Source organism: Tamandua tetradactyla, chromosome 3 (assembly GCF_023851605.1).
Source record: "Tamandua tetradactyla isolate mTamTet1 chromosome 3, mTamTet1.pri, whole genome shotgun sequence".
NCBI classification, from domain to species: domain Eukaryota; kingdom Metazoa; phylum Chordata; class Mammalia; order Pilosa; family Myrmecophagidae; genus Tamandua; species Tamandua tetradactyla.
Genome location: NC_135329.1, coordinates 215,553,226 through 215,577,644, shown reverse-complemented (window position 1 = coordinate 215,577,644; position 24,419 = coordinate 215,553,226). Strand labels below are relative to the sequence as shown.

At 45.6% G+C, this 24,419-nt stretch overlaps 1 protein-coding gene across 4 annotated transcripts in view; it reads right to left on the bottom strand.

Annotated features, from left to right (window-relative positions):
* The window catches only part of ASB1 (ankyrin repeat and SOCS box containing 1), a 105,893-nt gene that overhangs the window by 62,774 nt on the left and 18,700 nt on the right, over positions 1-24,419 (bottom strand). The window lies entirely within an intron of this gene.

The following is a 24,419-nucleotide window of genomic DNA, read 5'->3' as shown; positions in this document are numbered from 1 at the left end:
CCACGGCCTACTGGAGAGCCTACAAGTCAGTGTCCTGGGGAAGCTAACTAAAGCTGTGGAAGCCGAGCCACCGACCTCAACACCCCGCATCTGTCTGTCCCCTTGCTCTTTCGCATTCCTCGCGGGCCCCTTGGAAGGACCTCCACCACAGCTCCATGCGCCCCCACCCTGGACCACCTGCCCCTCCGCTTCCCACTGTGTGTGAAAATTGTCTCCTGAATCCCCCCCCGACCCCGGGCAGTACTGAGGCCACCTTCTGAGAATCGAGTTGGTTTGGAGGGTCCCACCTGCAGGGGAGGGGTGAGGCTGCAGAAAGAGAGCCGGCAGGGCAGACAGAGGCGGGGGGGAAGCCTAGGTGCTGGCGGGCAGGGAACAGGGGTCCGGAAAGGAGCTCAGGGAGGGTGGGGGCTGTGGTGGGGGGCAGGGGTGGGTGAACCCAGGAGAGGCCCTTGGCGTAAAGGGCAGCCGTGTCCTGAGGGGCAATGAGGAGGCTTCCTGCAGACACTGGGGGTGCTGCGCCTCTCGGTAAGGGGATGCCATTCCTGAGTCAGTGGCAGGTAGCGCAGGGCAATCTTGAGGACAGTCCAGAAGGCTAGGGACAGCAGGAGCAATGTGTCAGCCGCTCCGGCCACCCTGGACTGCATGGACCTGAGATCCTGCTCAGGGCCGGGCTGCCAATGCCCCGCAGACCAGAGGGTCCCCAGCGTGTGAGCTGCTGGTTTCCATCATGTGACTTTTCCCCCAGCGACTTTCCTCCCAGGGGGAACAACAAAACGAGACAAAATAAAGTGTCAATGGCTGAGAGATTCGAAACAGAGTTAAGAGGGTATCCTGGTGGTTATTCTTACACATCATACAGATGTCACCTCTTTAGTTAAGGTGCAATGGAGAGGATGAAGGGAACTGCCTGAAAATGTAGAGCTGTGTTCCAGTAGCCATGCTTCTCGAAGATGATTGTATAATGACATAGCTTTCACAATGTGACTATGTGATTGTGAAAACCTTGGGTCTGACGCTTCTCTCATCTACCTTATCAACACATGAGTAAAATGTATGGATTAAAAATAAATAATTAATAGGGGGGACAAATATTATAACACACAAAAAAAAAATTCCAACACCATACTTTGAGGATTGGAAAAGCTAACTATTAAATTCATATGGAAGACCACAAAGAGCTAAAAGCATCCTAAAAAAGAAGAACGGAGTGGGAGGATTAACACTTCCTGACTTTAAAACCTATTATAAAGCCACAGTGTTCAAAACAGCATGGTACTGGCTGGCCCAAAGACAGAAGCATTGACCAACAGAATCAAATTGCGAATGCAGAAATACACCACCAACTGTATTGGTCAACTGAAGTCTGACAAGGCCCCCAAATCGTCTGAACTGGGACAAAATAGTCTTTTCAATAACTGAGCATGGAAGAACTGGATGTCTATAGCCAAGAGAAAGAAAGAGGAACCCTATCTTACACTCTCTACAAAAATTAACTCAAAGTAGATTAAACACCTAAATACAAGAACTAGCACCATAAAGCGAACATGGAAGGAAACATCTTCAAGACCTAGCATTAGGAGATAGCTTCCTAAACTTGACACCCAAAGCACAAGCAACAAAAGAAAAAATAGGTAAATGGGAACTCCTCAAATTCAAATGCTTCTGCACTTCAAAAGACTTTGTCAAAAAGGTGAAGAGGCAGCCAAATCAATGGGAGAAAATATTTGGGAAATCACATATCAGACAAAGGTTTGGTTTCCTGTATATACAAAGAAATCATACAACTCAACAACAAAAGAACAAACAACCCAATTATAAAATGGCCTAAAGATGTGAACAGACATTTTTCTGAAAAGCAAATACAGATGGCTAAGGACGGGTAAATGGTGGCGCAGTGGCAGAGTTCTTGCCTGCCATGCTGGAGACCCGGGTTTGATTCCTGGTGCCTGCCCACGCCAAAAAAAAAATAAAAATACAGATGGGTCAAAAGCTATGAAGAGGGCTGGTCACGGCACCTCAGCAGGCACAGTTCTCACCTGCCATGCCTGAGACCCAGGTTCAATGACCAGTGTCTGCCCAGAAAATAAATAAATAAATAAATAAATAAAAGCACTGGAAGAGATGCTCATTTTCATTGGCTATAATGGAAATGCAGATCAAGACTACAATGAGATACCAGCTTACACCTATTAACACACAGGAAACTATAAATGTTGGAGAGGATGTGGAGAAAATGGGACACTTAGGCATTGCTGGTGGGAATGTACAATGGTGCAGCCAATATGGAAGGCTGTTTGGTGGTTGCTTAGGAAACTAAATATCAACTTGCCCCATGACCCAGAATAGCACTATTTGGTACATACCCAAAAGAGCTGAAAGTAATGACACAACAGACATTTGCACACCAAAGTCCATAGCAGCATTGTTCACAATCACAAAAAGATGGAAACAAACCAAATGCCCATCAACAGATGAGTGGATCAACAAAATGTGGTATATACATACGATGGACTATCATGCAGCGTTAAGACAAAATGACGTCCTGAAGTACATGACAAGATGGATGAGTCTTGAGGACATAATGGTGAGCGAAATTAGCCAGACATAAAAAGACAGGTACCGTATTATTCTACTTTTATGACCAGCATAAAGGTATCATCAGAGGCTTATAATACAGAATATAGGGGACTTAGAGATACATAGAAGCTAGAGATAGGTGAACCATTAGCTAATGAGGTTGAACTCCAATGTAAGGGAACAGATAGGAGTGAAGGTGGTTCCTAGTGGGTCTGTATATAATGTGACCATATCAAAGATGAACAAGATCGAAAGGGGTTGTATAGGCTACGTGTCCCACTGATTAACACTAGAAATATGAATTAGTTTTCGCAAGAATTACTTCAAAGATATGATTCTTGTACAAAGAGTGTTTAATACATGGTACAAGGGAAAACTGCGATGGCATGTTATGAGCTATGTTTAAAAGGAAACCATCAGCACTACCACAGCACCAGCACAGGTAAATAATGGGGTGAGGGACAGGGGTTAAGAGAAGTCTAGATTTCCTATTTCATGAGGGTGTGTTTACTGGTTTTCTTTCTCTTGGAAATGATGAAATTATCTAAAATTGAGAATGTTGATGGACTGTGAACTTGGGGCCCGATACATGATGCCCGATCAATGCAGGTAGCTGAAGGATGCACTGATGGAGAAGTATGGGGTACATACTTAGGAACGGGGGTTGCTGCTACAAAAAGGAACAAAGGCAAGAGGCATGGAACGATGTCAATGAACATGTGGGACATTTGGTGAGACAAAGTTAAGCCAGAAACAAACAAAAAAAAACAATAGGCATGGTCATCTTTAGAAAATGCTCATAAGAAAACAGGGCCTAGATTGCAAGCTTTTAGAACAGACACATTAAGTCAGGAGTAGTAATTATCATCTCTGGATTGTGAGACGCTGTTTTATATGTATAACCTGATATTTAGAGATAAGAACGAAGCCCAACAGGTTGGGGTTAAAGTAATTGAGAATGTAGGGGTAAGGAAAACAGTGTCTATATTTTAGAACCACACATACTCTTTGAGATCAATAAAGAAAGGCTTATTTGGTCTGGAACTGAAATTTCCTGTAGTGCATAATCTAATTTAACCTATCTGTATAGCTCATTTGAACAACTGAAACACAGAGACCCCAGAATAAGAAAGAGGTCCTTTAATCATGTATCGATTACTGTAATACCCAGACACATCCTAGAGTATATTAAGCAGATAATCAAAAAGTATTAGCAAAGTCCGCTGAAGGATGGGAGAAAGCTTAGACTACCTATAGGCATGCCTAAGAGTTACTTCTTGTGGACCTCTGCTGTTCCTCAAATGTGGCCTCAGTCTCTCTAAGCCCAACTCTGCAAGTGAAATCATTGCCTTCCCCCTATGTGAGACTTGATATCCAGGGGTGAAAGTGTCCCTGGCCATGTAGGAGACCCTCCCAGCGATGAATCCAGACCTGGCACTGTGGGATCAAAAATTCCATCCTGACCAAAAGGGGGAAAACGTGTAACTAATAAAGTATCAGTGGCAGAGAGTGTGCAAACAGACTTGAGAGGCTCCTCAGGAGGTTGCTCTCACACAAGCTTCAATTAGACATTGCTATCTATCATAACCTGCCAAACCCAAATTTACACATCAACGCAGGGACGTGACCAGCAGTAAGTCTCCGGAAAAGGCCTCGATTACTTCAGCAGACACGTTGTAAGAAAAGAGATAACAAGCTGAAAGAGGTTGGGAGAGAGGAAGACGTACAGGGGCAGCGCCACCTCGAAGAGACTTGAAGGCACTGCCTGAATGCCAGCTCTGTGATGGCAAGCATGGCCCTGGAAGCAGAAATGAGAAGCAAAAGCAGCCCGTAGGCTCTGGAGCAGGTGGAGGGGTGCTCTCTCCTCCTCAAATGCTTCGCCCAGGGAGGCCACAGCTGCCGGTGCAGAAACTGCAGGAGAAACGCCACCATCTCCTCTGGCCACAGGAGATGCAAAGAAGGAAAGGAGGAAAAGACAGCTGGGAAAGGGAGCCTGAACCCTGAGCCCACTCAGGGCTCACCGTGCACATGGGGACCGGCAGAAGGAAGGACTGAGTGTGCAGTCCAGACCCCTGCTGGCCACTCCCTTTTAAAAAGCAGGGAAGATGTAACGCCTGCAGAACGGTGCCCACACCAGTGTTGACACACCCCAAAGCATCAGACAGCCAATATGATGACCTGCCGTGACTGTGCCCTGTCAGGGAAAGTGCACCAGCCTGCGTGGACAATAGGGGAAATCGCAACAGAGAAACTGGCACTATAAAACGGAAAAACAAAAGGAAATTTTAAAGTTAAGAAAATACAAGACCTGAAAATAAACTCTTGGAAGGGCTCATCAGCAGAACAGAGACGACAGAGAAAAGAGGCTTTGAATTGGGGCCGGATCAACAGAAATCAGTGAAACCATGAAGAAAAGAATAATATCTAAAATATGTGAACAGAGCTACAGGAAGCTGTGGGACAACACTGGAAGGTCCGACACAGGCAAAACTGGAGAACCAGAGGAGACAAGGAAAAGGTTGTGAAAAAACAGTAAGCAAAAATGTCCCAAATGGAAAAAAAAAGTTGTAAATTTGGTGATAGACATAAATTTATAGATTCCAGAACCAAAGGGCATGCTAAACAAGACAAATTCAAAGAAAACCATACCCATGCAAATCATAATCAAATAGGAAAAAAACAAAAAGAGGAAAAGTCTTGAAGCAGTGAGAGAGAAATAACCCCAATACATACAGGAGCACAATTCAAATCACCACGACCTGCTAGCAGAAAACAGAGGCCAGAAGACAGCAGGACAACATATTAAACTGCAGATGGAAGAAAGGACCAGCCCTGAATCCAATATCCAGTGAAGCCATCCTTCAGGAAGAAAAGGCAGAAGAGTAGCACTCATACAAAAGGAGGGGAAGGGCACCTCTGAGCAGCACAAATGCTCCCCGCCCAAGGCCCAGCTATCCAACCAGGGCCCCTCTCTACACCAAACCCCACTCTGGACCCAGGGCCCCACTCTCCATCCAGCCCCACATTCTATGCAGGACCCCACTCTCCAACCAGCCCCACTCTCCACCCAACCCTGCTCTCCACCCATCCCACTCTCCACCCATCCCACTCTCAATCCCAGCACTGCTCACAGATCTGTGCAGTCTGAAAGCATCAGGCACCAGTGCAAAATGCGTCTCCTGGCAGAAGGAACAGTAGGAAATGCAAACACAACAAGACACAGGCAGCTGTGTACTGACCTTCTGCCCACCCCAAATTTCCCCCCCAAAGGATATGAAACAACAAAAAAGGAAAAGTGCATTCGACATATACCACACACCCACAGCACAACCTGAAGAGAGTGTGGGAACAACAAGACAACTGTGATCAAAGAGGGGAAAGCACACCAGAGCTTGAAGCGCGGCTTCTCACATTCTCTCGCATCCCCAGTGGGTGAGCCAAGTTGGGCCAGGAAAACCCGGAGAAGGACCAGGAGCTGCAAAAGCTGCAGCCCAAAAGCTGCAAGCCTGTACATCCTGAGGGGCTCCAGGCACTTCAGAGTCCAACCAGGAGGGGGACACAACTGAACTGATGGGGTAGCAGAGCTTAAAAAGATGGCACCGTGCAAAAGGCATGTCTTCTGGAGAAGAAAAAGGCAGGAGGAGCAAGGGGGATATTAAAGGGAAAACAAGAGAATGAGGGGAAGGAACTTGCAAAACAAGACTACTTTGAAATCAGAGAACACACAACTCCAGGTCTCCACCACCCTGGTAGCACCTGGACTTCACATGGCTGCCAGGAGGGGGTGGCAGGGAGCCGGGGAGCCCACAGACGACTACCCTCTCCTAAAGGAAGGACCCCACAATGCAACTGCCAAAGCGTAAGCAGGCAAGCTCTCATACCAGGAACAGGAAAATGCCCCACTACAGGAAAACAACCAGGAGGCAGAATTAAACTATCAGTCCGCACAGCAAACAAGCATTTAAGAAAAACAACAACAAAAACACTCTGAAGCAAGAGTGCAAAACCAAGTGGAGATGAACCAAAGAAGAATGAAATGCAAACAGTGCTCAGTGACTTCATGCAAGGAATGGAAGAAAATGCAAAATCATTACAGAAAGGAAAAATGAGTTACAAAGTGCCCAAGGGAGAACAGATTTAAATGATTCCCAATAAGGAACACTGAAGGCAGGAAAGCCACCACGAGAGTGAAAATGAAATGACAAAAAAAGAGTAAGGGAGGAAACATGAAAATGGAAGCCAGCAAAGAAAGAGGTTCGTTCATATTACCAGAGTCCCTGAAGAAGAAAAGGAAAACAATGGAACAGGACTAATATTTAAAATTATGATGCACAAACCTTCCAAAAACAGAACAGAACTTACTTACTGGAAGAACTGACTGTGCTGGTTTGAAAGGAAGTATGCCCCCTAAGAAAAGTCATGTTTTAATATAAATCCCATTTCATAAAGGTAGAATAATCACTACTCAATACCGTATATTTGAAACTGTAATCAGATCATCTCCCTGTATGATGTGATTTAGTCAAGAGTGGTTGTTAAATGGGATTAGGTGATGACATGTCTCCACCCATTTGGGTAGGTCTTGATTGGTTTACTGGAGTCCTATAAAAGAGGAAACATTTTGGAGAAAAAGATTCAGAGAGAGCAACACTACGAAGCAGAGTCCACCAGCCAGCGACCTTTGGAGATGAAGAAGGAAAACGCCTCCCGGGGAGCTTCACGAAACAGGAAGCCAGGAGGGAAGACGCTAGCAGATGACACCATGTTCGCCATGTGCCCTTCCAGATGAGAGAGGAACCCTGACCGTGTTTGCCATGTGCCTTCTCACTTGAGAGAGAGACCCTGAACTTCATCGGCCTTCTTGAACCAAGGTATCTTTCCCTGGATGCCCTAGATTGGACATTTCTATAGACTTGCTTTAATTGGGACATTTTCTCGGCCTTAGAACTGTAAACCAGCAACTCATTAAATTCTCCCTTTTAAACGCCATTCCATTTCTGGTATATTGCATTCCAGCAGCTAGCAAACTAGAACACTGACTGAGTGCCTGAAGAAATTAATTGAAAACAACCAACTCTGAAACACATCCTAATAAACCTATTAGATTTTAAAGAAAAAGGTAAATTCCCCAAGGACACCAAATAAAACCATAAAATAATACAAAAATTGAAACAATCACACTGGTATTGGATTTTTCAAACCCTGCATGCAAAGCAAGGCCAATGATGAAGCAGCCTTTTCTAAAAACTCAACACAATGAAGTATAAACCAAGGATGACCCATTCAGAGAGCAGCAAGGGTATGGAAAACCAGCTCAACCCGCAAACGTTTTAGAAATCCTACGTGCAGCAGCCCTTTTTAAGGGATCTACCAGAGCAGGGCTGGGCAAACTTCTCAGGAAAGAGCCAGAAAATAATAAGCGGCTCAGGCTCCGAGGGTGGGCACAGACTGTGGTGACAGAGCCCGGAGCATGCAGGGCCTGGGGGCCTGGGCTGGGGCACAAGGGCAGCCGGGCAGCCTGCTCCTGGTCAGCAAGCAGGGCCAGCACCACCTGCTGGGCTTTCCATGGACAGCAGCCTGCAGGGGATTCTAAGATGTCTACACTTTATACAAGGGGAGGTAATATTAACTTAGGTAGATGATAAAACACGTAGGCCTATACATCATAAACCTAGAGTTGCCACTGGGAAAGAAAGCCAAAACATCAGTACATAAAATAAAATGGAATGGGAAAAAAAAACCTTCAAATAATCCAAAGGAAAGTGGGAATGGAGGAACAAGGGGACAAAACTAGTAAAGGCGCATACACAAAGCAAACACTAAAGGGACAGCCCCAAGCTCAGGAACACCCACAGTTACACTAAATGCAAACGGGTTAGTCCACTGCTGTCCACAGTGGCAGCCCTGAGTCATTTGTGGCCATTTCCATTTAAGGTCATTAAGATTAAAAAGAAAACTTAACAAGTTCAGTTTCTTTGTCACACCAGTCACATTTCAAGGGGCATTAAGCCACAAAGATGGACAGGCACAGAAGCAGAAAACTTCTACCAGAGCAGAAAGTCCTGCTAGCTAATGTGTGGTAAGAACTGCCAATTAAAAAGCAGAAGGTGACAGGAGAGGTCAAACAGCAAGTGTATGCCTCCTACAAGAGTCACACTTTCAAATAAAGACTCCACGTGGAAGCAAATGAAGAGACCCTTACACTATGCAAGCCGCACCCTGTGCAGACCGGAGCAGTGGAGCCACGAGAAAGGAGAACAAAGCAATGGAGACACGGCTCATGGGATGGAGACACGGCTCACGGGATGGAGCCATGGGAGAGGAGAGCACAGCAATGGAGACACGGCTCACGGGATGGAGACATGGGAAAGGAGAGCACAGCGACAGAGACACGGCTCACGGGATGGAGTCATGGGAGCGGAGGGAGCAGCAATGGAGACTTCAAGGCTCATGGGATGGAGACACAGCTCACGGGATGGAGTCACGGGAGCGAAGGGAGCAGCAATGGAGACATGGCTCAGGGGGATGGAGCCACAGGAGATGAGGAAACAGCAATGGAGACATGGCTCATAGAGAGACCTGCAACAGATATTTGTGCATGGCTGGCACAACCTCAAAACGCATGAGGCAAAACCGATGGAACGAGAGGAACAGGCAGTGCCACAGCCCTCCTCTTAACAACTGACAGATCTGACCAAAAGTGGCCGAGCCGGGATGCAGGCCCACTCCGCCAGCACCTCGGCCCACTGGCCTGGAAACAGGACCCCGAAGGCAGAGGCTCTTTTGCCAGGCATAGGACAAGCCAAGGATCAAAACCACACGCTGCTGTTCTCTGCCCATGGGGAGCCACACACCATGCAGCACGAAGAAACCCAGGGAAGGACAGCGCTGCGCACATGGCACCTGGAAGTGCCCACATGGCCTCCACGCAGTGTGTGAGCACAGGGAGAATGGGCGGCAGCCTGGGCAGCTGCAATAGGGGACATTTCCCGGACATCATCACACCTCAGCTAGGAGCTGGGAACGGTGGGACGGGACAGCTCTGGGGGCTCCTCGACCATCCTCTCTACTGTCACACGAATGTCTGAAATTCACAAGAAAACATTTGCTGCAGACCCCCATGCTGAACCTGGCGGGAGCGTTACAGGCCATGTCCCACTGCCCGGAGCCATGGGCCAGGCCGCCAGAGGAGCGCTGGGAGGAAAATATGCCTGGTCTCCAACCTTCTCCATGTCCTCACAGCAAGGCAAGGGGAAACAGAGGCAGCCGTTTCCCATGAATGTCCGCTTTGGGGTGCAGTTCAGGGAGGCCAACGCCATGTGGAGAGGGCAAGCAGAGCCATCTCTGGTGTCTGCATGTTTCTCAAAGGCAGACGATCACATGTGAATTAGACATTTCATGTCAAAGAGGCTTCATCACTGCAGATGAGAAATTCAGAATGGCTCATGAGAAGATGATCCTTTATAGTGACCTGCCTTGGGAAACTTTCAGCTAACAGGGTATAAAAATTCTCAGTGAGTTATGCTGGGGCACCGCTTCTGGCACTGCCACCCCACCGGGCAGAAAAGGGGGCATGGCTGGGGCAGCTGGGCATCAACCTCTGTCCGCCCTGGCACTGGGGGCAGGGAGTGGACCCCAGCAACCTCAGGCACCAGGACAGCCCCATCTTCTCCCCCTTGCCACCCGAAGGGTGGCCATGAGGGTCTCGGGGGGAAAGCTCAGGAGGGCAAGGCCCTGGGATCTGGGACTCCCAAGGGGGAACAGAGGTAGCCGCTCGAAGCCCAGGACGCACATGGACACGGTGCTGAGGAGAGGAGTCCACAAAGCAAGAGCCCCGGGCTGAGGGTGTGGCTCCCAGCACCCCCAGGCCGTGCCTCCTCCACCAAGCACCTCTGCCCATAGCCCTGAGACTCTCCTGCCCCCTGGCCCATGGACCCAAGGGCACCCCTGCCGAGAAACTACACATCTGCTCCTCCAGAACCCCATAGGCAAGAAAGGATCAATTTCTAACTCAAAAATAAGAAGAATAGGAAGACAATAGAAATAGATCTTTTATTAGAACTTCCTTCAAATATATTCCTCATAGAAACATTCAAGAAATATTCTGGAAAAGACTAAATTTGAAATGCTGGCAAGAGACAGCACAGGGAATTAAAGGCAAAACCTAAATAACACCAACCAAACTGAAGGCACGTCCCCTGTTTTCTGATTCCACAATTCCAAGGGGCAGGGACTGAGGGAGGAAGCTGCCTCGGGCTGAGGGCAGAGGAGCTAGCAGGGCCAGCCGGCATGCTGTCCCTCCAACCAGCCAGGCCATTCCCTGACCACCAGGGTCTGGGTGACCTACATCAGAACCAATGTGGAGACCAGACTGGAGGGTGTGGGCATTTGAAAGGACAGCCTTACAGGGAAAAGACCCAGGTTCAATTCCCAGCCCATGCGCTTCCCAAACAAACAAAAAATCAGTAAAACAAACAGAAGAATTCAACAAATGGTGCCTCAATAAGGGGATACTCACATGGAAAAAGAATGAAATTTGATGCCTGCCATATAGTGTGCGCGCGCGCACACACACACACACACACACACACAAAGCCAAGGGTAAAACCCAGAGGTGTGCACTCGATTGCAATTTTAACACCATATTTTGCTCTGGGATATCCCAATTCTATTTGAGTTGATATATTTTACTCTGAGGTCAACTCTGGCCCAAACGGAGGAAGTCACAGGATCAAATGAGGCATCAACAAGCCAGCACCATGCCTCGTCCAGGGCAGTACCACAGCCATGGTGGCCACACAGTCACGGCCCTGATGCCACTGGCAGGGCAATGCCACCCCACCTCAAGCAGGGGTTTCAGCCAGCCTCAAGGGGCCCACCCGGCACTCTCCACACCACTCTCCACAGTGTCCCACAAGGCCCCCGTGCTCAGGAGAGTTCTATCTTCTCCGTCATGCCAGCTTCCACCCCCCCCCCAATTTTGGGGCTCCCCTCCACTACAAAGGGCCCACCCTGAATCCCAATTAGCATCCTCTGGAGTCCTTGTCCACATGAACCACACTAGGCTCCACCAAACACTTGTTTCCCTCCTGGCTCCTAAGAGTTATCTAGAGAGTTATCAAGGCGCTGCTGGGAACCCTGCAAACCCCGGCCTTGTGATTCCGAGACCCTGCCAGGATCGGGGGGTGCTGCTTCTCTACTGGACTGATCCAAGTGCTCTCCTGCTCTCTTCAGAGCCCAGGTTTGCCCAGTCCTCTCTCTACCAGCAGAGGAAGGTGTGAGGCCGGGACCCGAGCCCTGGCTCCTTGCTAGGCTGCCCTTCCCCAACAAGCCAGGAAGGCTCTGTTAAAAAAGAAGTGAAATGTCCTCGTTTAAATGAGGATCACACTTTCATGGGAGATAAAACACAACAGCAGGAGATTGGCCTAAGATTAATTTCTAGGAAATTACATACCCACACTTTGGGCCCTTTCAGAGAAGAGGGCTTCAGATTAATCAGAATAGTGAACCTTACGTGCACTTGTCAACAATGACGAGAGGACTGAATGAAACCATGACCCAGCACATCTGACCTCTCCCATTTCTCTCCATACCCTCAGCCACTGGTCCCTCACTAACCCCCTTTCACATCACACCCAACGGTCTACACAAAATGACAGGGGAAGTCCAATGGACATACAGCAGCACCCCGCTACCCTGAGAGAAACATCTAGAACTCTCACGGAGCCCAAGACCTGCCAGGACTGCCATGCCGCGGTCTTCAGCTTTGTCTCCTGCTACAACCCAACCACCCGCACCCTCAAGCAGGCAGATTTCTAATCATGTTATCACTCTCCCCCAGGGCATCTCTCTCCCTCCCCTACTCCTACTGACCCCTCCCCTGGGGCACCACTACCCCGTCCCTGCTGACACCCTCCCCTGTCCCTGCTGACCCATTCCCCAGGGCACCACCCTGCCTGTCCCTGCTGCCCACTTCTCCCTAGAATCCAGCCCTGACTTATGGAGCTTGACTCCCAACAGGCCTGTCCTGCACTTAGTATGCACGCGTCAGCAACTGGCAAGAGGTTTTAAAAGGCAGCCACCAGCTCCCCAAACTGCATCCATCACAGGCAGTGTCAGGCAGGACCAGGCAGCAGATGTGCAGAGGCTGGGCCAGGGGGAGATGGCGAGACCGGCACCATCACTCCCTGTCACCCAAGCCCAGCTGAGTGCCCCAGCTGCCAGCTGCCAATACTCAATGCATAAAGGACACCCACAGGAGTGCAGCAGCTGATGGCACCTAGAGCCCATGTGGCAACCTGTCCAGGGGCGTTGCATCCTCTCAGGCAGAGCAGGCACATCATGCTTACTTTGCATACCTGTTAATGACAGCCCACATGGTGCCAAATCTGACCCACGTGTGGCCATCCCATCACCACCCAGAAGGAGGCGTGCCTGTCTGTGTGCACCTGCAGGGTGAGCCGCGCCGATTCCGCAGGAAGGGCCTCCTGGTGGGCACGGGGCACCCTTCACTGGCCACAACCACGCACCCAAGTCTTCCGGGGCCCCAGGTTTCCAGGGTGGTGCTGGTCTGTGACCTCCAGGACCCTGCGGGCACCTGGGCATGGACAGAGCACACAGGGCACAGGACACGGGGTGCCGTGAAGACCTGAACCTCAGCACCCCCCAGGCATGGCCCCCAGCACCGCGGCTCCCGGAGCACACCATGAGCCCCCACCCCCCTGTGAGGACAGGCAGGGCCAGCGTCCCCACAGCAAGGTGGCAGGAAAGTTCTGCTGTGTAGAAGCCAAGAGTTTAAAGCAAGACCTACAGAATTTGTTGCAAGCTGCTGGCCTCGGGATGGCAGCGGTAAACTGTGGAGATTGTTATGTAGAGCAGTCTGGGAGGAAGAGAATGTTTACCCCAAACAGTTATGTTAAGTATGAAGAACACTGTGAGATAAGAATCTTGCTCCCTCAGGAAATGCCTGCATATCTATTGACATCCTGTGGTATATAACTAGGATCTGGTTGAGAATAAAATTGTCTGAAGTCTGTCTGAAGTAAACTCAAGCTTCAGACCCCCTGAGCCCGTCTGTCTTTCTTTCTTCCTTTCTTTTTTTCTCATCATTCCTTAATATCCTTCGAGCTCCGTTTCAACAGGAAGCAACATTTGGCGCCCAACGTGGGGCTCGAAGAAGAAGACTCCAAATCAATATTAAGGAACCAAGGAAAAGTCTCATTAGAGGCACGTGTGTCCAGCCGATAGAAGAGGACTCGAGTCATATTGGTAAAATAAGCATTTTTCTTGGATCATCAGGGTAACAGGTAATCATAATAGGCGGCTGGAGGAGTATGTGTGTGTGTTAAAGCTACTGGGGTGCCTGTTAAAACATCTGAATTAGTAAGCTTATTTGATCTCATTCAAAAACATTGTTATTGGTTTCAGCCTTAAGGCCATAATGTTTTGTTTTGTTTTGTTTTAATTTTTTTTTTTTTAAATGTAGAGCTGTGTTCCAGTAGCCATGTTTATTTATTTATTTATTTTTTTACATGGGCAGGCACCGGGAAATGAACCCGGGTCCTCTGGCATGGCAGGCAAGTATTCTTGCCTGCTGAGCCACCGTGGCCCGCCCAAGGCCATAATGTTTTAAATCTTAAGTAATGGAAATTTGTTATGAAGGCTTTGCAGTGAATATAAGACGGGGAAAATATTCCTGTTTCTATTTGGTTATTGTGTTCAGTCAGGCAATGAACTACCTGGCTCATGCTTTGTCTTAAACTCTAAGTTGTGTTTCTTCTCAATCTCCCACTACCACTTCTTACCCTGTTTCGACAGTTGCTTGAGCTGGACTCAGCAATTGGCGCCCAAACAGGGATCTAATAAGGGAACTCTTAAAGCATAAAGTGAGGAGATGCTCCAGGGACATCCACTACAAATACTACAGGCGGGCCTTTTTGGGTTGAGCAGTGGCCCTTATCTGTAGAGAGGTTTGAGGCTCTGACTCGGTTGATTTGGGAACAGTTTGGAGCAGGACGTTTAGAGGAGTCTCGTGGTTCTTGGAATTCTCCAATATTTATTGCAGGAGGGAGGTCAGGAAAATGGAGAATGTTGACTGATTTGATAAAAGTTGATACTGTGGTTCAGCCTGTGGAGTCATTGCAGCCTGGCTTGCCCACACCAGTTGTAATTTCTAAGAACTGATTTATTATGATAGATTTTAAAAATTGCTTCTTTGCTGTGCCTTTGGCAGAGCAGGTAAAGAAAGATTGGTTTCTGGGCTTGTTCTTGATGGGCTGCCTTTATATAGGGATTCATGTACACCTGAGTGAGAAAGTATTCAGTGAGAAAGGTGCCATACCAAATGGTGGTCAGTGCTCATTGATGGTTCCTGTGGCAGGTTGGTCCCCAACGGGGTGTGCAGTTCGGGATTGTAGTTCTGACTCAAGGTATTCTGTTAGGTTACCTTTGTTTAGTCTGAATGATTATTCTATGAGATTTATACCAATACTACAGGTAAAGTCCTATGACTCAGAATGGGAACGGCAACCCCATCTCCTTTTGTTAACTTAAATCCTCAATAAACAGCAATTTGGAAACTGGCCATGAGTTTAGCTCCTATTCATGTTTGAAAAGAGAAATACATTTTAAGAACTTTAAAACTAAAAATTCTTGTTAAAAACTATATATTGATAGTTAATGCATATTTGAAACATTAAAGTATTTTAAATATTTAACATTATTCTAACAAATTTAATTTTGATGGTAATTACATATGTGGTAAAATATTTGTTCAAAGTAATGATTTAAGTATGAAAAATATGAAAGATGTATTTTTATTAATAGGAAAACAGAATAGTTTTATCCTAAAATGAATAACTGTTACTAAGCGAGAAAAATATAGGACAAAGCCTAAACTAATATAATAAGTGCTGAGGGTTTATAAAAATAGAAATTATGGTTAAAATCAAGAAAGATTTAATGAGTCTAAAATGACAATGTTTTCTTGGACTTTTAGCCTGATCTAATGAAAGGATAAAAAAAAAAATTCTAAATAATTAGTTAGAAAGCAAAGAGTCTGTGTTTTATCAAAATAACTTATGTTAACTTTTGTCATGTTATTATCTGTATAAAAAATACTGATTTTCTCCTGGGTATCATCATACTGGCAAAAACTGCTTCTTGCCCTAAACCAGGTGGCTTAATCTATTAATCTAAGTACTATTACTATAAATGAATCTATTACTGACTAAATAATATCCAAATCATTTAAATACCTAAATTCCTTTAAGCCAAAATACTTTAATGCTTTGTCCAGTGTTTATATAAACTATATATGTATAAACTAAATTTATCCCAAGATAACCATGGCTTATATTGGAAGCAGATCAGATTTGAGGGTTGAATGCAAGGAAAAAATATACTTGTGGAGTCTTTTTTGTTCACCTGATGTTGCCATTACATGCAACTGATATTGCTATCACATGACCTTGGTAAGAAATAGTTAAAATGTACACTCTAGCTGGGAGGACTGGCTATCCCCCCAGAAGGAGGTGTACTTTAATAAAGATATCTAGGTCCCAGGAAGCACCTCTTGGTCCCTAGCCAGTTCCCAGAGGACCCAACTGGGCCCAGTCATGTAAGCAAATCAGAATTTGGCCACTATTGTGAGAAAATATCATAAAAACTGCATGAAATAAATTTAAAATTAGCAAAAATGCACAACCAATTATAAAGAATCCACATTCTTGCATTCCTTTTTAATCAATCCAATGAATTCAATTTTAAAAATCTGGTCATTTACTATGGGTACACGTCACTATTGACACTCTGCTTTCATTTTTGCTACCTGCCACTTTAGGAATTCCTAATTATATGTTACAAAACTTGTTTGATATTTTACAAGGAGATTCTGATTTATTAAGCAAAAGGCAGTTAACAGCTGCAGCTGAATGACAGTTACAATTAATTGAACAATGCATTCAAAAAGGACAGCTTGTTCAAATAGATCTTAAAAAGCCTGTTGATTTTATTATTTTCTTTACCTTGCAATCTCCCACAGGCCTATTTTAGCAAGACGGTGTTTTAAAATGGATTTTTTTACCAAACAATTGACAAAAATGTTTAAATACATATTTGCAAAAGATTATTTCTTTAATAGTCAAAGGTCACCAAAGATATTATCAATTAAGAGGTCATGATCCCTAATTGCATAGTGTGTGATCTCACAAAGGAAGAGGTTCAAAGTCTATATATTTTCAATACCTCTTGGCAAATAGCATTAAGTGACTTTAAAGGACAAATGAATAATCATTTGCTATGTCAAAACTTTTACAATTTTTAAAAATGAACGCAATGGATTTTGCCTAAAATAGTTCCAGCTTCCCCACTAGCTATTACTGTCTTTACCAATGATAATATTAATGGGAAGGCTGCATATGTCACCCCAGTGGAAAACAAGTTAGAAAATGCCTTATACCTCAGCCCAGCGTACCGAATTAGCAGCTGTAATTCAAGTATTGCAAAGTTTTCCACAATCTCTTGATATTGTTTCTGATTTTGAATATGTTTACCAAACAGTTACTCACATTGAGACGGCTTCTTTGTTTAAAAGAAATGAATTGTCCTGAATGTTTTTACATTCACAAACATTAGTCAAAAGTTGAATTACTCCCCTTTTTATCATGCATATAAAGAGCTCAAACCAATCTTCCAGGTCCTTTATCATTACAAAATCAGCAAGCAGATACTCTTATGGGGGTAATGCAAAAATCCCACAACATTTCACAAATTGACTCATATCAATAGCAAAGGGCTGTGAAAGAAATTTCCATCTTTTTTAAACAGCAAGCTCAGGACATTGTTAGGACTTGTCAAACCTGTGGCCCTTTAAATGCACTCCCATTTGCATCAGGGATTAATCCTAGAGGTCAAAAAGCAAATGAATTATAGCAAATGGATGTTACTCGTATTTCACATTTTAGTAAAATGCAATATGTACATGTTATCATATACACTTGTTCTCATTTCATCTGGGCTACCGCACAATCTGGAGATCGTTTTTGCCATGTTCAATCACATTTACTTAATGCTTTTGGTGTTGTGGGATGCCCTCAATCTATTAAAACGGATCAATGGTCCTGTTTATACAGGAAAACAATTTCATAAATTTTGTACTACTTTTAATATTACTCATATTACAGGAATTCCACACAATCCCTCAGGGCAAGGAATTATTGAACGAGCAAACCAATGCTAAAGTCTATGCTTTTAAAACAAAAAGGGGGAGACGATGATCAGGAGGATGATGTTATGAAAATAAGTACTCCTAAAGATCAATTAGCAAAGGCACTGTTTACTCTAAATTTTTAAACATTTATGATAATTCATCACAGACTCCAGCAGAACAACATTTTAGCAATTTGGAAAAGAAAAATGATATATCCCAAACAGAACTGCAGCTGCAGCCAATCTATTTGAAAGATGTTAAAGATGATTTATGGAAACCAGGAATGGTAAAGGTGTGGGGTAGGGGATTTGCTCTCGTCATTGCAGATGACGGAACTTCAGTTTGGATTCCCTCGAAGAGAATAAAACCCAGACATATCGACCTGGACAAAAAATAACTAAATGGGTAATGTATACTATAGGACATACAATTTTGATTGCTGAAGGACAGGGACATATTTATACTTACTGGGATTATCTGTGAGCCCTAACATGGGCCAATCCAACTTTACCAAAATAACCTAAATACAAGTTTAGGATTCCCAGGTCCAGTAAGAAGAAAACTGGTGTCAAATTTAATTCCATTTTTAGAAAGACCTATATGCTTAACTCTGGATATAAAGGATACTTGCCTGTTAGGTGGGAAAGAAAGTTGGAATGGATGGCAGTCATGTCATATGGATCAAGCAGTTATCATAATTAATGATTCCTATGGAATTGTAAGATTCCCCTGTGGGGTTGAAGATAACTGAGACTATATGAATAGGCAAGCTCAACCAGAGTTATTTCATAGAGGATGATTTGTGCCATGATTTGGGATGATAAATACATTATTCAGAGAAATTTATGGGGAATTTTCCTAGGACTGGGACCAATTTTCATAGTGAATTCTAGTAACTATAACTTTTTAGCAGCCATAAACACTATATACAAATACGTATTAGAGATCCATATATACTTGTTAAAGTTCATGTGCATATAAGAAATCAAACTTCTAATTGTGAAAATTATTCTCTATTCACTTGTCCCCAAGCATTTATGCTGCAGGAAAATGAGACGATTATAGGAGCAAGGAGAAGAGGTATTTGGCTGCTGGTGCAGATGTCAAGATCTTTGCAATCCTCTCCAGAAACACATATACTGATCCATTTGGCAAAAGAATATCTAAAAAGGACTAATAGACTAATTGGATTCATTATTGCATCTGTCACTGGAATCATTGGAAGCATCACAGTGGCTGCAGTCGCTGAAACTGCATTGCAACAAACTATACAGATGCAGCATTGTTAGAAAAACACCAATGAACTGTGGCATAGACAATCTCATTGATGAGCACACTAATAATGGACTAAATAATATAGAAATGACATTGGTTCATATTGGAGATCAAATGTATAATTTAAATTTTTTACAAAGTTTAAAGTGTAAAAGGAATAAGAGCAGTTTTTGTATTACCCTCTTTTAACATATGGCTTGTTTGAAATAGAATGGGAAAAGGGAATAGGCATCTTTTAAGGCTTTCAGATAGTTTAAGTCCTGATATCTTAGAATTACAAAAAAGGGGTATTAGAATGTAAATTAGAATAATCTACATATAGCCTATGGAAGTAATGTTACACAATCACTTACCCAATAGTTAAAAAATCTTAGGTCTGGGGCTGTTTATACTTCGCTTCCTCCTCAGCTGTTTAACAACAAAGAAAAAGGTGATTCTTGCAAAAACTCGTTGGCTCCCTCCTGAATCAAAGTCAGAGAGCTTGACTGGCAGCCAATGACGGGTAAGACCCTTCAGAGCCTAAGGGCAACCTAAGACAGGTGCGGTCACCTCTGCTTATAACAATGTGATTCTTGTGAATCAAAGTCAGAGAGCTTGACTGGCAGCCAATGACAGGTAAGACCCTTCAGAGCCTAAGGGCAACCTAAGACAGGCGCGGTCACCTCTGCTTATAGTCACCCTAAAAAGGTGATTCTTGTTTTCCTCGGCTTATAAAATAAAAAGGGGGAAATGCAGAAGCCAAGAGTTTAAAGCAAGACCTACAGAATTTGTTGCAAGCTGCTGGCCTCGGGATGGCAGCGGTAAACTGTGGAGATTGTTATGTAGAGCAGTCTGGGAGGAAGAGAATGTTTACCCCAAACAGTTATGTTAAGTATGAAGAACACTGTGAGATAAGAATCTTGCTCCCTCAGGAAATGCCTGCATATCTATTGACATCCTGTGGTATATAACTAGGATCTGGTTGAGAATAAAATTGTCTGAAGTCTGTCTGAAGTAAACTCAAGCTTCAGACCCCCTGAGCCCATCTGTCTTTCTTTCTTTCTTCCTTTCTTTTTTTCTCATCATTCCTTAATATCCTTCGAGCTCTGTTTCAACAGGAAGCAACACTGCTGGACAAACAATGAATAAACCTCAGAACTTAGGAACAGCAAGTTTTAATGGTGTAACCAGACCTGGAATAGCAAAGCCCTCTGCAGGCCTCGTTGGAAAGAGAGATGCCTCTGGCTGGCATCAGCCAAGCAGGCACCAACAACCTGTGGGTACTGCCCAGGCTCTACACATCAAGATTTTTCTAAAGACATTCTAGTTCTGAATAATTCTTAACCACAAAAAACAGAGACTGAAATACAAAATGTGCTGAACAGAAGGAACCCACACGTGTTCATTAACTGCTCTTAATCTAAGAGAATGAAGATGGCCTGGGAGGGCTGACCCCACAGCAGCTGCCAGGAGGCGGAAGTAGTTGGGGGCACAGAGCTCATGCTGAAATGCAATCGGAGTCCCTATTGGGTCTACCCAAGGGTGAGTCCACAGGAATGGGTGGGGCCCAGGAATCCACAGGCCCAGAAAGCTCCCAAGTGCTGTTCATCTGGGCAGCCACTACTCCTGAGGACCCGCCCCGAGGACCCACCCTGGTGAGTCCTCCACCCGGAATTCTCCTTGGCCCCTTTGTGACCCTCCCCCTGAACCCCACACCCTCCCCAGAAACCACCGATCTGCTTTCTGTTCCTAGAGAGCAGTCTGCCTCTTCGAGACTAAAACACGGAGTCCAAAGGACACACCCTTTCTTGTCTGGCTGCTTCCATGCAGCACATCACGCTGACATCTCCACGCCCAGGTAGTATGGAGGCTCCTTCCTGGGTGTTGCTGAGTGTGTCCCACTGCACAGATGCACCATAGCGGTTCATCCATCCGCTGCTGAGTATGATCTGAGTAGTTTGCCATGGTTAGAGATAACGAATGAAGCCAAACCACGGACGTATGAAGAGTTTCGTACCATGGGGATGAGCGCGTGGGCCTCCATGTCTCTTAGGGAAACACCTGGGAGTGGAATGGCTGGGTCATAGGCGAGGCATAATTTAACATTCCAAGAGGCTGCTGGATGCTTCTCCGGGTGGGGCTCCATTGTCCATTTCCACCTGCAGCCTGTGAGAGTACCAGTTCCCTTACATTTTTTGTCCACACTTGGCATGACCAGTCTTTTTAGTTTTAGCAAATGTTGGAAACTCAGCGCTGTTTAGGGGGAAATCGTGGCCTTGACTGCATGTCCCATATGACAAGTGAGGCTGAGCATCTCCATGCGGTTTGCCCCTCTGAATCCTTGGTGTGGGGTCTGTGGTAGGTAGATTCAGGTGTCAACTTGGCCAGGTGAAGGTGCCTAGTTATAAAGCTGTGGACATGAGCTGATGGCATGTAAACCTCATCTGTTCCTGATTACGTCTGCAGTCGGCTAGGAGGCGTGCCTGCTACAATCAATGATGTTTCATTTAATTGGCTGGTGCTTAAATGAGAGAGCGCAAGGTAGCACAGCCCAAGCAGCTCGGCACACCTCATCTCAGCACAGTCCTTTGGAGATGTAGAAAGGAATCATCGGAGGAAAGTTGTTGGAACCCAAAGGCCTGGAGAGAAGGCCAGCAGAGATCACCCTGTGCCTTCCCACATGAGAAAGAACCTCATTTGAAAGTTAGCTGCCTTTCCTCTGAAGAATTAACAAAATAAATCCCATGTTATCACAAGCCAATCCATCTCTGGTGTGCTGCATTCCAGCAGTTAGCAAACTAGAACAGTGTCCATTCAGATTTTTAACTTTCTTTCTTCAACTGGGTGTTTGTCTTACCAGGATGTGGCAGTCGTTACTTACACAGGGTTTAGGGACAAGTCTTTTCTTTGACATGTTCGCAAATTTTTCCTTCCAGGCTGTGGATTGCTGACTTACTTCTATAAATGTCTTTTGAAGAGCAAATGGGCCCCATGTTGATGAATTCTAATTGAATTTGATCTTTAATCTGAGACTAGTTGGTGCTTCTAGTGTGACATTTAAGGAATCTTTGTTAAACCCATGTTTTAAGATGTTAACGAGATGTAATGTTTCCTTGAAGTTCTACACTTCTAACTTACATTTAGGCCTATGATCAACCTGAGTTCATTTTTTTAACATGTTCTGTTGTCAGAGCTGGTCAAGGTAAGTTTCTGCCTGTGGCCATCTCACTGCTACAGCACCATCTGTTGAGAACTTCATCCTCTCCCCAGTGAACCTGCCCTGGTAATTTCCTCATAAGTCCATCTGTTCACAGGTTTGCTCCCAACTCTTGGAGCTGTTCTCTGGCCACTCACCTGGCCTGCACTGGCCCCATGCTGTCTCGTTCAGCCGAGCTCTGTGGCACGTCATAGTTGGGTAATGGAGGGCTCCAGTTTTGTACGTTCACAAAATTTTTCTGGCTATTCTAGGTTGTTTGCATTTCCTTATAAATTTCAGAACCAGCTTGTCAGTTTTCACAAATTTTCACAGAGAAACCAGTCAGACTTTGACTGGTTTTGTCCTGAATCTCTAGATCCAAGTGGGGAGAAGCCATCCAAGGTGTGGGCATGGCAGTGAGGGAGCTCACAGCCAGGAGCGTGCCAGACCCTGCTTCCCTACTGCTCGGCAGACCCCTTGGGCACCCCACCCACCCCCAGTCCGTGGCAGACAGCTGGAGAGTTCTCTTGCTGCAGCTCACACCCGTTTGAGGGTTTGTGTAGGGGTGTGTGCCAGTTTGAAAGGACTTATGCCCTCTAGAAAAGCCATATTTTAATCCTAACCAATCCTGTGGGAGCAACCGTTTCTTCTAATCCCTATTCAGTACTACACATTGGAAATTTGATTAGGTTATCTCCACAGATATGAGACTCACTCAATTCTGGGTTTTAGATTTCATTACATGGAGACGCATCTCCACCATTCTATGTGGGTCTTGATTAGATACTGGAATCCTATAAAGAGGAGACATTTTGGAGAGTTCCTTTTGAGCATGGGGAGAGAGCAGCAGAACCACAACAGAAGGAGGAAGAACCACAGAGTCCATCAGCCAGTGACCTTCGGAAATAAAGAAGGAAAACGCCTCCTGGGAAGCTTCAGAAAGCAAGAGGCCTGGAGAGAAAGCCAGCAGACCCACCATGTTTGTCATGTGTCTTTCCAGCTGAGGGAGAAACCATGAACTCACTGGCTATGGCAGTTAGGTCTAGGTGTCAACTCGGCCAGGTGAAGACACCTAGCTTTGTTGCTGTGGACATGAGCCAATGGCATATGAAACTCATCTGTTGCTGATGACATCTGCAGTCAGTGAGAAGGCGTGTCTGCTGCAATGAATGATGTTTGATTTAATTGGCTGGAAGCTTAAATGAGAGAGCTCAACCCAAGCAGCTCAGCCTAGGCCTTTGGAGATGCAGAAAGGAATCACCCCAGGGAAAGCTGTTGGAACCCAGAGGCCTGGAAAGGCCAGCAGAGATCCTCTCCCCACCCCCTACCATGGCTTCCCATGTAAGAAAGAACCTCAGTTGAAAGTTGCTGCCTTTCCTCTGAAAAAACTATACTCTGCACTCCTTCCCTCTGTCCCAGCGCCTGCACCCCAGGCTCCCTCCCTCTGTCCCGGCGCCTGCACCCCAGGCTCCTTCCCTCTGTCCCAGCACCTGCACCCTAGGCTCATTCCCTCTACCCTCAGTACCTGTACCCCAGGCTCCTTCCCTCTGTCCCAGCACCTGCACTGTGCACTCCTTCCCTCTGCCCTCAGTACCTGCACTCTCCCAGTCTAGGCTGCCTGAAGCCACATGGTGCACTGGGGGCTCAGCCCCAAACTCAGGGCACCTTAGTAACGAAATGTGTCTCAAGAAAAACAAGACTGGCATCCCATCATGCTGCTACAGGGTCCTGAACAACCACAAGCACCCACAACTCAGGTCTATCAGGCTGCCCAGGAGGCCCTGGCACAGGAGCAGATTTACAGAGCCCACAGCTCCTTCCCAGCTGTCTGCAGCCAGGAAGCACCAGCGCCTCCTTAAGATGCAGGGAGCCTGGCATACAAGTAACCTGGCAGCAATTGTTGTCCCACTCATTTGATAGACCCATGTCAGCTCATCTGCTAGGGGACATAAAAAGGTCAAGCCTAAATGTATAACAAATTATGATGGAAGTTCTAAATAAAGCAGAGGCTGCGCTGACTGAGTCAAAGATCAATCAATCAGTGGGTGAGTGGATTAGGGACACCTCATGAGCCCCAAAGAAATGATTTGCCCAAACACTGGGATTTCATGGTAGAGCACCAGATTCCAACACTTTTAGGAAGTAAATAATGAAAAACCAATTCAAAGAAAACACAGATCGAGC